We start from the raw sequence: 13,526 nt of genomic DNA, 5'->3' as shown, positions 1-13,526 counted from the left end.
TCCAGGGCCCAGCATGACTGCCCCCACTCAGTGTCCAGTCTGCCTTGGCCCCCAGCACCCACTCACACTTGCACCAGTGGCCTCCAGGAGACCCTGTTGTCAAAGCATAAATGGCACCCCACAAAGTTAAAGGGGCAAGGAAGAGTTTTTTCAGGACTATTCCCATAGGGGAGGGAGGCCAGGACTCCCTCAGAACTCAACTCCACTGAAACAAAGAGCTGCAGGGTTTTTGAGGGCTAGGGTGAGTTAGCGGAAAACTAATGAGAATGTGGGATGTGGGGTGCCAGTTAACTTTATCCAAAGGAAAATTCAAGGCCTCACACCTTTATGACAGGAGGTGGTTTTGCCATGGGAGCTAAGCAGAGGCCCTTGGAGGCCAGCCCCTCCCAGCACGGACGCTGAGGTGGGCCTTGTCTTCCCTGGTGATTAACTGTCTTTTTTTTTTTTTAAGATTGGCACCTGAGCTAATATCCGTTTCCAATCTTTTTTTCTCCTCCTCCCCCTGCCCCTCCTCCTTCTTTTTCGTCTTCTTCTCTTCCCCAAAGCCCCCCAGTACATAGTTGTACATTCCAGTTGTGAGTGCCTCTAGGTGAGCTATGTGGGATGCTGCCTCAGCATGGCCTGACGAGCGGTGCCATGTCCACGCCCAGGATCCGAACCAGGGAAACCCTGGGCCGCCAGAGCAGCGCGAGTGAACCTAACACTCGGCCACGCCCCGTCTGACGGTTACCGCTCGAAGGGCCGCCTTCCAGGTCCTTGAAAAAAACAGTCCTGGATGGAAAACCTGGCAAGAGGCTTTCTAAAAAGATTTTCATTTCAAAGGGGCAGAGAAGGAATTTACAATAAGTTTTCTAAAGTAAATGCTCTAAGAAAACGGAGGTCGTGGGCCTGGAGCCTGAAAGAAGCGTGTCTCCGCTGTCAAGTTGAGGGAAGCGTTAAGGCCACCTTGGTCACCGGCTTCCTGCTGCAGAGCACCGGGCCGTGGGCGGGCGCAGGGACAGCGCGCACAGCAGCCCGGGGCTCGGCGCCCAGGGACCAGGGCGCGACCAGCGCGGGGACCAGTCGCCACCGACAGGCGCCCACGCCGCACGCCGCGGTCCCCGGCACCCCACCGGAGCTCCCTCGGGCCCTCCCATCGGAGCCGCGCCCGGGACACGCGAGTCACGCGGGGAGGCAGCGTGTCGGGGGGACGCGTGAGGACGTGGCGGGGGCGCCTCCCTGCCCGCGGCGGCGAAGGAAACGCGGGGCACGGGCTGTAGCGACGGTCGGGAGGAAGGGAAGGCGCCCGGGTTGGGGACGAGGGAGGGACGGACTCTGAGCCTCCGCAGGCAGGTCGGAGCCCACCCTTGCCGGGATCCAGCTTCACCTTGGCCGCGTCCTCCCGGCCTGGTCCCCAAGGGCTCGGGGTCCCGGGGTCCGTTCTGTCCGAGGGTCCTCACGCCCAGTCCTTGTCCCGGGCTCGGGACCACCCCGTGATGACCGGGGACTGTGGAGAAGGGTGTCGCGAAAGATGATCCTGGGGACGCAGCAGGGAGATGCGCCCGCTGGGGTGGGGAGAGAGGCTGCGGTGGGAGAGGGTTCGAGGGGAAAACAGTGTCCGCGCGCGGTGACCCCTCCCTGCTCCCTCGGGGCCCCTCCCGCAGCGCTGCCCGCCCGGCCTGGACCAGAGCCTAGAGTCCCTGCCCGTCGCCGCACCCAGATCTTAGTTTAGGACCCTGGGGTCCCTTCTTCCCCCAACGAGACATCCATTCCTTGTGGCCAAGGGTATCCTCTGACCTCCTCCCAGTGCGGAGGGACCTCGTTTGGTCCCTAATGCTCCCAACCTTGGGCTTAGTTCTAGAACCCTGTAGAAATTAGGACAAGATCCGGAAGGATTCAAGGCGGGAAGGGACTCCCTTGGTGGCCCTGGCCCAGGCTCGGTCCCCCTGATTTGGGCGACCCCTGAGGTCTCCCTGGGCCCACAGTCCATTCCAACCACAGAGTTGCAGGGCTGGTCAGGGATGCAGGAGCTGGTTTGAGTGTGTGTGTGTGTGTGTGTGTGTGTGAGATGCGGCACTGCTTCCTTTCAATTTTCCCTCTCACACTTGCCCATTTCCTTCTTGGCAAGGAAAGCACTCCTCACACTGCATTTTCCTTCTGTGGTGCCTCTCCCAAACTCGCTGTCACCAGCCACCCGGTGACGAAACTTGAGGACACCAAACTCAGGCGCAACTCACCCACGTGACTCAGATGGAGCTTCCATCTGGTCATCCTCAGATCTCAGCCCGGGTTAACCCCTACATATTTCAGTTGAGGGCAAAGGTCGGTGTCAGAAGCCGGTATTTTGACCTGTGTTGAGATGTTAAATTCCAAGATGGCGGTAGTGGGCGGGGGAGGGGCGGCTGGAGAGGGTGCTGACAGAAGCTTCCCTCCCGCCCTGCCCAAACTTGCCTGGCTCCCAGGATGGGGGCTCCGGGAGGGTAGAGTGATGAGTGTGGTCAGAAACGCCGACGGTGGCAGCTCTTGTTTCATCCAGGCGGAATTCAGAAATTATTAAAATTTTAGAGCTTTATAGTCATGGGGAAAAAATATATATATAACAAAAATATCATAAGGTAGTCAATACAAGACATTAAAAAAGTCACATTCAGCTAAATTCCAAGTGGAAAGTGGAATATAAATATGAGTTCGGGGGAGCGGAAGGATACAATATTTCCAACTGTTAACAAATAACTTGTTCATGTATCTTTTTGAATTTTTCCAACTTTTTATTATGAATATTTTCAAACATACACACGTCAATAGAATGGTACAACAAGGATCCATATACCACTACCTAGACTCAACAACATGCTTTGTCTATTTGCTGGAGTACTTGACATTGTGGACGTTATGACACTGCGGCCCAAGTATCGTAGCGCGCACCTTCTAATCATGACGTTTTCATTACAAGTCCACCATTAAGTCTAAGAAAATTAACAATCATTTCCTAATATCTAATAGTCAGTCCATATTTATATTTTCCCAGTTGTCCTAAAAATGTATTTTATAGCTGTGGGGTTTTTTTCAAACCAAGATCCAATTAAGGTTCATGCATTGCATCTTTTAATCTAGAACAAAACCCTCATCTTTTTTTCTAATGAAATAGACCTTTGAAGAAACTGTGTAGGTTGAATTGTAGAAGGTTTCATTCTGGATTAGACCAATTTATTTTCTCTCCTGTTCTCATGTAACTGGGTCCTCTTTCCCCTATATTTCCTGTACAGAAGGTAGGTCTAGGGCCTGGTTAGTTTCAGGTTACTTATTTTTGGCGAAAGTACTTTAGAGGTGGATGTTGTGGACCTCCTGTTGCATCCCGTCAGGAGGCACATTCTCTCACCTTGTCTCGCCTTCAGTGACGCTGATTTGACTTCCACCTTGGCTAAGGTGATGACTGCTATATTCCTCATTGGTAAAGGTACATTTTTTTCTTTTTGAAATTAGCAAGTATTGGTGTGCTAACACTTTTTTGCATCTTGCAAATATTCCATTCCTCAACAACTTCACCTAATGGTTTCAGCATTCTTCACATCTTTGGTATATCATCATTCTCAATTCTTTACTCATTCCCAGTTTTAAAATTACACATCCAGACCTTTTCCTAGGTGACTTTACGGTACCTCCCACTAGAGCAGAGGAAATGCATTTCCCTGTATATTTCTGGGCTTGGCCACATGACTTGCATTAGCCAATGTGACATTAGCAGACATGACACAGGCAGAGGCATTTAATATGCTTTTGTAATTTGGCTCGCCTTGCTGCCATCTGCTGTGAAAAGTACCTGCCCCGGTAGAGGCTGGGTCAAGGAGAAGAAAGGGACCCGTGGAGCAAAACTGAACCCAACCCACAGCCTGGAGATGAGCCCAGCAACCAAGCATCCATGAGAACTGCAGACTTGTGAATGAGAAATAAATGCTTGTTGCTGTTGAGCGTGGGGCTTGTTTGCTATGTAGCACCCTGTTGCAGAGACCTGATCCATGCGTGATCCTTGCAGGAAGCAATTATTTTATTGAAAGTTGAAAAATGATGATTTTCTAATTCTTGCATTACTTCTGCACTCACTAGCTGGCATTCTTTTATAAAGATGAACATTCTCTTTTTTCTTTTTCACTTTTCTTCAGCATAACTATCAACTCATGGATTTTATTTGTCAAATGGTTTACAATTAATTACAGTTATGATTCCTTTGAGGCTAAAAGAGTCCCATAGTTTACCAGTAAGAGCCTCCTTCAAGTAGACTACTTGTCCTTTTGACATGTCCGCTGTTAAACATTGGGCCCTTTTTTGCTTTTCCAGAACCTTGAGATGTCTCCCTGTCCAGTTCATCTGTATGGTCCCTGAAATATCCAGATAATCAAGCCCGATGACGGTGGACTACTGTCCCCTTACCCAAGTGGGAGCCCAGATCACTGCTTCTGCGCCAGGTGTGTTACCTTTACCAGAACAGATCAGCCTGGCCTCTCGCACTGCATTTCAGCGATTCATTTGGCAAATACATTCTTTCAATCCCCATCAGTAAAGAGGACCAAATTATTTGCATTTACATGGAAGAGACAGCAGAACACATTTACTGTCCCCAGGACTATTTCAGTTCTCCCCTCTTTGTGACAATGTACTCCACAAAGGCCTTGAAGTCAGCTGAGTAGTGCGCAAGACCACTGTTTTTATAAATTATGCTAATTGGATGTGTTGAACAGGAAGTGGCAAGTACTCTGGATGCACGATTCAGTCACGTGTGTGCCAGAGGGCAGAACATAAACCCTAAATAAATTCTGGGTCCTATACATTGATAACATTTTTAGGGGTCCAGTGTTCTAGAGTATGTGGGGACATTCCCTGTAAGATAAAAGACAAGTTATTGTACATTGTCTCTTCACCATGAGTAGGGCCCAGAGCTGCAGGGCAAGCTGCCCTTACACAGTGGATCCAATGGTACTAGAAATATCTGTAGTAGACAAAGATGCTATGCGAAATCTCTGGCAAGCCTAATAGGGGAGTCACAGGACGGAGCTCCTAGGGTTCTAGAGCGAGGTCATGACATCTGGAGCAGAAAGACGCTTGCAATTTGAGAAAGAGCTCCTGGCATGCCGCTGGATCCTAGCAGAGTCTGAGCACCTGGCCATACAACATTATGTGACTGTGTGGCCATAACTGCCCTCTCTGGATGGGATATTAGAAGATCCACCAAGTCGTAGAGTCTGGTGGGCCTGGGAGCAATTCATCAGACAACGTAAAATGTAAATGCAAGATCATACGCAGAAAGCACAAATAAGTTACCTGAGTAGGTGACCCAGACACACTTGTTACCTAGCTCTGTCGCACTAACACCTCTCCTTCAACACACACCTATGCCTTCAAGAGAGATTTCCTAAGATTGGCTGACAGAAGAGGACAAAACTTGGCTTGCTTCACAAATAGAATCACTTGATACTTTGGTGCAGGCTGATAATAGATCGCTTCCCCACTCAGGATTGTCCCTAAGGGACAGTGGTGAGGTGAAATCCTCACAGTAGGCAGAGCTGTGAGCAATACACATGGTCATCTGACTTAGGGGAAGGGGCAAGGGGTGAGCTAAGGATATACCTGATTCCTGGGCAACGGTGAATGGTTGGCTGTTCGGTGAGGGAGAAGAAAGGAGCAAGACTGGAGGACTAGCAATAAGGAGGTCTGGGGAAGAGGCATGTGAATGTGAGAGAGTGGGCAGAAAGTAAGCCGAGGTTTATGTCTCACCAGAGCCCACCCGAGAGCCCCCCCCCTTAATGAAGTACTTGACAACCTGGTGGACAAGATGACTCATCCAGCAGAAGTCAGCCAGCCTCTGTCCTCAGCCACCCTAGCACTTGCACAATGGGACCGTGACCAGAACAGCAATGGTGGCAGAGATGGAGGCTGTGCTGCAAGGGCTTCCTCTCACTGAGACCTGTCTCAGCAGTGATGCTGCCGAATGCCGACCTGTCAGCAGAAGAGATGGCACCTTCCACGGGAGCCCTCAGTGCGGTACTGTTCTTCGAGAAGACCAACCACTCACTTGGTCAGTGTATTATATCAGATCTCTTCCAACCAGGAGGGGAAGAAATTCTTCCTCAGCAGAATCAACACCTACTCTGGATATAGAGTTTTTTCTATGTTCATGGCTCCCTGGCCAGCTCTACATTATGAAGGTTTACCAGATGCCCGAAAGACCTTGCACAACATCGCCTCAGAGTGAGGACCATATGTTACAGCAAAAGAGGTGTGACAGTGGGTTAGGACTGCAGGAACCTCTATTCCTAATACAGATCGTACCACCTGTAACAGCTGGCCAGACAGAATATTGGAATTACCTTCATCTAAGGCACCAAATTTGGGACATCACCCTGCAGGGTTGGGGCTCTGTCCACCAGGATATGGAATAAGCGCTGAACCAATGGCCCTTATATGGCACTATATCCAAACAACCAGAACGTACTGGGTGGAAGTGGGAATCGCCACTCTCATCAGCACTCCCAGAACCCCACGTGAAGAATTTGTGCTTCCAGTCCCTGTAAACTTAGGTTCCACTACATTATTATCCAGGAGGTGGACTCTCCCTCCAGGAGCAGTAGGGTTCCACTGAACTTGAAGCTGTGACTACCATCTGGTCACTCTGAACTCTTTATCCTGATGGACCAGCAGCCAAAGAAATGAATTACTCTGTTGGTAGGGGTAATTGACCCTAATTATCACGACAAACTACCGTGTTGCTATGTGATGAAGACAGAGAGGAATATGTCTGGAACTCAGGCAATTCTCTGGGGCGTCTCTTGGTGCTGACATACTCAGTGAAAATGGTGACCGGGCAATTGCAGCAGCCACATCTTGACTAGAGCAAGGCAACTAAAGGCTCAGACTCCTCAAGTCTGAAAGTCACGGTCACCCTATCGAGCAAGCAACCTAGACCAATTAAAATTATTGTTGAAGGTGAGGAAAATCTAGAATGGAGTGGCGGAGGAGGAAAAGGATGAATAGCAATTGCAATCTCAGGTTCAATTGCACCAGAAACTTATTCTCCTAATTTTTGTGCATTAAACCTTTTGTGGAGGTTGAAAGGAACTGAAAAATTGGGCTTAAAGTGTGGCATGAGAGGATCTGAGTGACACAAGAGGCTGCCTGTAGCTAACACCTCTAATGCCCCGTCACATACCATCAGCCCACTCTGTCTTCGGCCACAAATATAATGGACAGTTCCATGTAAGCTCAGACGCACCTCATACTGACGGTGTCTCAAGGGCCTCAGTGCCATGTGAACTCTACTGCTCTCTGCTTCAGTATAGTCTGCAGAGATTCGATCATCTTGATATTTTGTATGACATCATGCTTGTCCACTATATTGATGACATCATACTAATTGGACCTGTTAAACAGGAAGTGGGAAGTACTTTGGATATGCTAGTAGGTCTCAGATGTACCAGATGATGGGAAATTAAACCCCATAGAATATTTAGTGGAGCGTTACATCAGTGACGTTTTCAGAGGTCCAATGGTCTGGGCGGGCTGAAACATCTCCTCTAATGTAAAGTACAAGTTGATGCTTTTTGCATCTCCTACCACTGAAAAAGAGGGAGAGCTATGTACTTAGATAAGAGGTACAGCTGTGTAAGGGGGCTCTTTGTATTTTGGAGGTAACAAATACTCATCCATTTATTGAGTGATCCAGAGACTTCCAGTTTTGAATAGGGCCCAGAACAAGAGAGGGCTTTACAGTAGGTTCAGGATGCATCTTGAGCCACAAGATCCAGCAGATCTAATGGAAACAGAAGTATCTGGAGTAGAATTGAATACTATTTGGATTCTCTGGGGAGCCCGGATAAGAGAGTTGCAGCAAAGCCCTCTAGAGTATGGGGCAGGTCTGCACCCTTACCAGCACTTGTGAAACAGCTCCTGGCAAGCTATTAGGCTCTAGCTGACATCCAGCAGAGGATCATGGACACAAGTGACTATGCAACCAGAGTTCCCCATCCTGAGCTGTCATCTGACCCAGTGAGTCATAACAGAGGCAGAGGGCAGGCATGCACAGGAGCAATCTGTCATGTATTGGAGGGGGCACTTTCAGAAGCAGGCTCAAGCCAGTCCAGAAGACATGAACAAATTATATCAACAGATGCACCATCACCTCTCTACACCCACACCTGTGGCCTCATGGGGAGCTCCTGATGGCAAACTGGAAGAAAAAGATGGATGTGGGCCAGTGACCCACTTGTGGAAATTGTGCTTTTGTCCCTAAAACTCTGCCAAGTTATAGTTCCTGGGGGACTCCCCCAGGAGAGAATGCTTCAGCCAGGGACATCACAAATTTTGCTAATTATCACTTGGCTACTGAGTATCACTGGTAAGTTTTCCACTAATTGTCAAGGAGCTCCTCATGCCAGTGGACCAGTGGACAAAAAGGTAACAGATTCTGATTACCATGAGGAGCTAGGGTTGCTCCTATACAATGGGGGTGGGGGAGGTTGTCTAGAACTTGGGGATTCACTGGGACATCTCATCTTGAGACTTCCAAGAGAAGATCACTGGCCACCACCTTGAAAGGGAATCTGTGATTGGTTGGAATGACACTAGCTTGTTCTCATTAACAAAGAAAAAAAGAAAAGAGGAGGCCCCATAATATAGCGTGGAAGCTAGGCAGAGTAGGAGGAGACCAATAGGCCCAGTGGAGCGAGGGAGGACTGTAGTGGACACAAACATCATGCACCCCAAGCTGTGGGATCTGCACCAACTCGCCACTGACGGACCAGATGAAGCGACTTAGAAGCATGGGAAAGTTACCTCCTTGTAGGGCAAGCTTGTCAATGGAAAACCAAAGATGGGCAGGATCTAGGCAGATAATTCCCTCCCTTTCCTCATTCCAACAAAATGCAGAGGAAAATTTCTCCTTCCAGTCCATCCAAACAAGTCCCACGAGCCAAGCAAATACACCTGCAAGCAATGTGCTTGTCCTTTTGTGACTCCTTGTGCAATGGTAGCCAGCACGTCAATGAACCTCTTCACACTGTGCCCTGTCTCCCCTTCTCTTCCTTCCTATGACTCACCCTCCCAGGGTTTGCGTCTCCCCTGAAAAGCATCAATACAAGCACCTTTGCTCAGGCTGTTTTCTAGGAAACCCAGACTAAGCCATACTTCATTTACCTATTTTCATTTTGAAATTTTTATTGGATAAAAGTATTTAAAGCTGTGATCTTTTCTTTCTGTAATTGTTTCCAATAGATTCTGGTACATAGTGTTTCCATTATCATTAATTTTTAGAATTTCTTCAATTTTAGTTATATTCTTCCTAATTATGTAATAAAGAGGTCTTTTTAAATTTCCAAATGGAAAGACTTTTTTTTTTTTTTGAGGAAGATTAGCCCTGAGCTAACTACTGCCAATCCTCCTGTTTTTTCTGAGGAAGACTGGCCCTGAGCTAACATCCGTGCCCATCTTCCTCTATTTTATATGTGGGACACCTACCACAGCATGGCTTTTGCCAAGCGGTGCCATGTCCACACCCAGGATCCGAACCGGCGAACCCCAGGCTGCCAGAAGTGGAACGTGGGAACTTAACCCCTGAGCCACTGGGCCGGCCCCTGGAAAGACATTTTAAAAAATCAATTTCTAGTTTTACTGCATTGTGATGAGAGAAAGGTGTTCATGTTATTTCTACTTTATGGGTCTTCTTGAGGCTTTCTTTGTGACCTTGTGAGCTAAGGTATGACTGATGCATAGTCATGAATGTTCAATGCACATTTAAAAAAGTAAGTATTCTCTTGTACTTGGTTGCAAACTTTTTATATATATAAGGTAATTTACCTTACTGATTATGTTGCTTATGTCTTCGGTAGCCTTCCTGATTAATTTTGTCCATATAACTTCTGTTAGCCCGAGTCCAGGAGATGTAGAAAGAAAAACAAGAGCAATCAGGTATATTTTAAATGGATCATGGTGGAGAGCCAAACACGATGGCACAACCATTTGGGAAAAATACTCGGCAGTACCTAATAAAGCTAAACATATGTATATCTAGGACCCAGCAATTTTACTCCTGGGTGTGAGTGTGTGTGTCCAACAAAATGAGGGCTTACGTCCCACAAAACATGTGTGGGGACATTCATAGGAGCTTTTTTCATAATTAGTCCAAACTGGAACAACCAAATGTCCATCACTGGAATGCGTAAATAAATCGTAGTAAAAATTGTGGTGTAGTCATATGGTGGAATCATTTGCAACAATGAAAAAAATAAACTACAGATACATGCAACAAAAGGGATACATCTGATAGTGTTAGGTGAAAGAAGTCTGACATAAAGGAGAACAGGATGTATGATCTATTTAATAGAAAATGAAGTCAAAAACAGGCAAACTTAACCTATGGTAACAGAAGTCACAAGAAAGTCACTCTTAGGGGGTCTATTGCCTGGGTGGTGACACAAAGGAATATTGGGGTCAGGGAAATGTCCCTGTCTTGATCTGCTTTGACCAGTTATACAGATCTAAACATTACATTCAAGACCTGTGCACTCCACTGAACATAAGTTATATCTCAATAACTTTGTTTAAATCACTGTGGTATTTAGATTCAATTAGATACATTTAGAAGAGTGACATGACCATTTTATTTTAAAACATCAATGTTGGCAATATGCCAGAAATTACTTCTTTATAAACACTTTAAACTTATGTTTAAAAAAAAAAGTTATATGGGGGGCTGGCCCCTGGCAGAGTGGTTAAGTTCGTGCACTCTGCTGCAGGTGGCCCAGTGTTTCGTTAGTTCGAATCCTGGGCGCGGACATGGCACTGCTCATCAAACCATGCTGAGGCAGCGTCCCACATGCCACAACTAGAAGGACCCACAATGAAGAATATACAACTATGTACTGGGGGGATTTGGGGAGAAAAAGGAAAAAATAAAATCTTTTTTTAAAAAAAGTTATATGTTCACGTAAAAAAGTGTGAGTTTAGATTCCAAAACTGTTTGAGCTGGCACCTTAGCAATAAGTGTGACAGTCTATTCCATGCTTTTCCTTGGACTGATTTTCGATGTCATTGGCAGTTGCTGAGTGGCCTCTCCTCTGTTGTGAGAACCCGGTCATAAATCGCTGACTCCACCAGGAGTAAGGAAGGCGGTGGGTGAAGCACAGAAAGGGACGTGCCCGGGAGCGGTGCATTCCTAACTGCCACCAGTAGGGGACAGAACCAGCTCGGTGGAAGAGAAGCTGCGTGTCTGCTGGAGCTTCCAGATCAAAGTGCCCAGGCCAGGGTCTGCAACCTCCCCCTGGACAGCCTCCTGCAAAGCCTAGATGGCCTGTGTCCTCTCTCCCACAGGACCCTGCTCTCTGAAGACTCCCCTGCGGCAGGGGGTTCCTGGCACCCCCCCCCTCCGCCCCCTCCCCCGGCATTCTCCCTCTCCCCCCTAACCCCCACTGCGGCCAGCTGTCTTAGCAGCCACGATTTCCACCGCCCCCCAGCATCCAGGGGCACTCGTTCCGTGAGGCTGAGAGCCCCACAGTCCTGGGCCATCTCTGGAGCCGCTGTCCGACTGAGGCCCTCCTTGTGGTGGCCGCGCCCTTCCCTGGAGCTGCCCACCTCTCGTGGGACGTCGCTGGGATTGCTGACCTTTGGAGGAACCTGCCATCTGCCGGGGCAGCCCCAGAGCACACAGGATAGGCTGGGAGGTCTGGATCTGGTGCCCTGGTCCCCAGGGCCAGGGATCTGAGGGATGAGTAATGTGAACAGGGCGGCGTCATCAGGGCAGCATCCAGAACGAGTAACGTCAGCCAGGGATTTACAGGGCGTTGGCGCTGGCCAGCGGCGGGGCGATCACCCCATCCTTTCCGAAGCCTCGTGGGGAAGGGATTTCACACGGGAGTAACGACTGAAGGCAGGCCCGGCCCGCTCCCAGCCCCGCGCCCACTCTCCGGGGCGTCGCTGTGGGTGACCCGGCCTGTTTCCTGTGCTCTGCCCGCTGACCCCAGCTCTGTGCTCTGCCCGCTGACCCCAGCTCGGCTCGCCCCGACACAGACACCCCCCCATCCCGCAGGGCAAGGGGAGGGGCCGGTCCCCGCCTCGCAGCCTCCTCTTCCGCACGCTTCCCTCAGCCCACCTGGCGTTTCTCCTTCGCCCCAGCTCCCATTTCCTGGGCAATCCCAACATTGCGTCGTCTTTAAGCCGATCTAGAAGTTCGCAAGGCAGCTCAGCGCTCGAAAAACGGTTCTGGAACAATCGTTGGATCGTTTTGGAAAATGAGAAGAGTTCCCCTTCCTCTGCTGCTCTTCCAGATTCCAGCTGTACACAAAGCTGTAGGGACCGCGGCAGTCACTGCTCTCAGGGGAGAGACCTGGGGGGCAGGGATCTGCCGCGGCTGCCCCTGCCCCGTGCGGGGTTCGGGCTTCGGAGCTGAGGTGCGCCCCTGGCGGGTTTGGGGAAGGCCCCAAGCGCTCCTGCACACAGTAGGGCCGGGTCTATGTCACGGAGCGGAGCGGGGAGAAGGTCAGGGCAGCAGGAGGGTGCAGGAGGGCTGACAGGGCCGGTCCTGGGAGACGCTTCCCCACCTCCAAGTTCCAGACTCGGCCCGGCCCTGAGAAACGGCCGCCCTCCGGGTCCAGGAGCCCCTCTGCTGACCAAGCCCGACCCAGCTCCCCTTTCAGACCCCGTGACCCCAACGACAGCTTCCTGAGCAAACCTGCCAGGGTACTTGGTGGCCCCCAGCATGGGCTCCTCCTTCAGGCGGGCGGCTCTGCCCCAGACTAAGACAAGCTGCTCTTAACCCCCACTGCAGGGCCGAGACCAGGCAGTGAGGGCCAGGAGACGTTCCTGCCTGTCCTGGGGGGCCATAACCGCGCCCCTCGCACCCTACCTGGCTGGGCTCTGGGATTTGCAGGCCTGGGGCTTGGCCAAAGCTCTAGGTCGGCCCTGGCCCTTCAGGAACCGAGCGGGCCACCGCCGCCGCCTCCTCCCCGAGCCTAGGCCTCGCCTCCCAGGCCCTCAGCGCCAGCCCGGACCGGCTCCTCAAGGAGTAACTGGCGGAAGGATTGGCCCATCCCTTCGGGAGAAGTCCCAGCCCCACCCTCAGGGGCCCGTCCGCCCTCTGGCCTCGTCACAGATGTGCCAATGTGACGAGTCTCATTTTTAAGTAAAATCCTAGGCGTCCTTTCCTCTACTATATCGACTTTTATTTTTTAAAATTATTTTCTAGTTTCAAAAGCACCTCATTGTAGAAGATGTCCAAACTAAATAAAATATCAAAATAAGAAATTTCAAATTACTCATAATCCCAATAGGCTCATGCACTACACACATGAGTAGGTCTTAAACAAACGCTTTCCCAACGCTGTTTGTACAGAATCCTGGGGGGGGGGGGTGTTCCCCAAAAATCTGAGCAAAGAAGAGCCACCCACCATCCCAAAGACGTTAAAGGATTATGTGAAGTACAAACTGGAGCTTCCCCGCTTCCCCCTCAGCCTATTCATCTCTCATCCCCCCCCACCCCCCACCCCAGGCATGCGAACACAGCTGTA

At 49.9% G+C, this 13,526-nt stretch overlaps 1 long non-coding RNA gene across 3 annotated transcripts; it reads right to left on the bottom strand.

Annotated features, from left to right (window-relative positions):
- Positions 1-1,305: 1,305 nt before the first annotated feature.
- On the bottom strand, positions 1,306-13,004 carry LOC123287260 (uncharacterized). 3 transcript variants are annotated; one of them, XR_011504817.1, is made up of 4 exons: positions 11,626-13,004; positions 9,823-9,884; positions 9,484-9,599; positions 1,306-9,087 (listed from the first exon to the last, which is right to left on the bottom strand). It is a non-coding gene; the product is annotated as an uncharacterized lncRNA (long non-coding RNA). The 3 variants fall into 3 exon arrangements; XR_011504816.1 differs by having other exon boundaries at positions 1,306-9,599; XR_011504818.1 differs by having other exon boundaries at positions 1,306-9,884; positions 11,626-11,721; positions 12,113-13,004.
- Positions 13,005-13,526: the final 522 nt, after the last annotated feature.

Source organism: Equus asinus, chromosome 7 (genome assembly GCF_041296235.1).
Source record: "Equus asinus isolate D_3611 breed Donkey chromosome 7, EquAss-T2T_v2, whole genome shotgun sequence".
Classification (NCBI taxonomy): Eukaryota; Metazoa; Chordata; class Mammalia; order Perissodactyla; family Equidae; genus Equus; species Equus asinus.
This window is presented reverse-complemented; position numbering and strand designations above follow the sequence as displayed.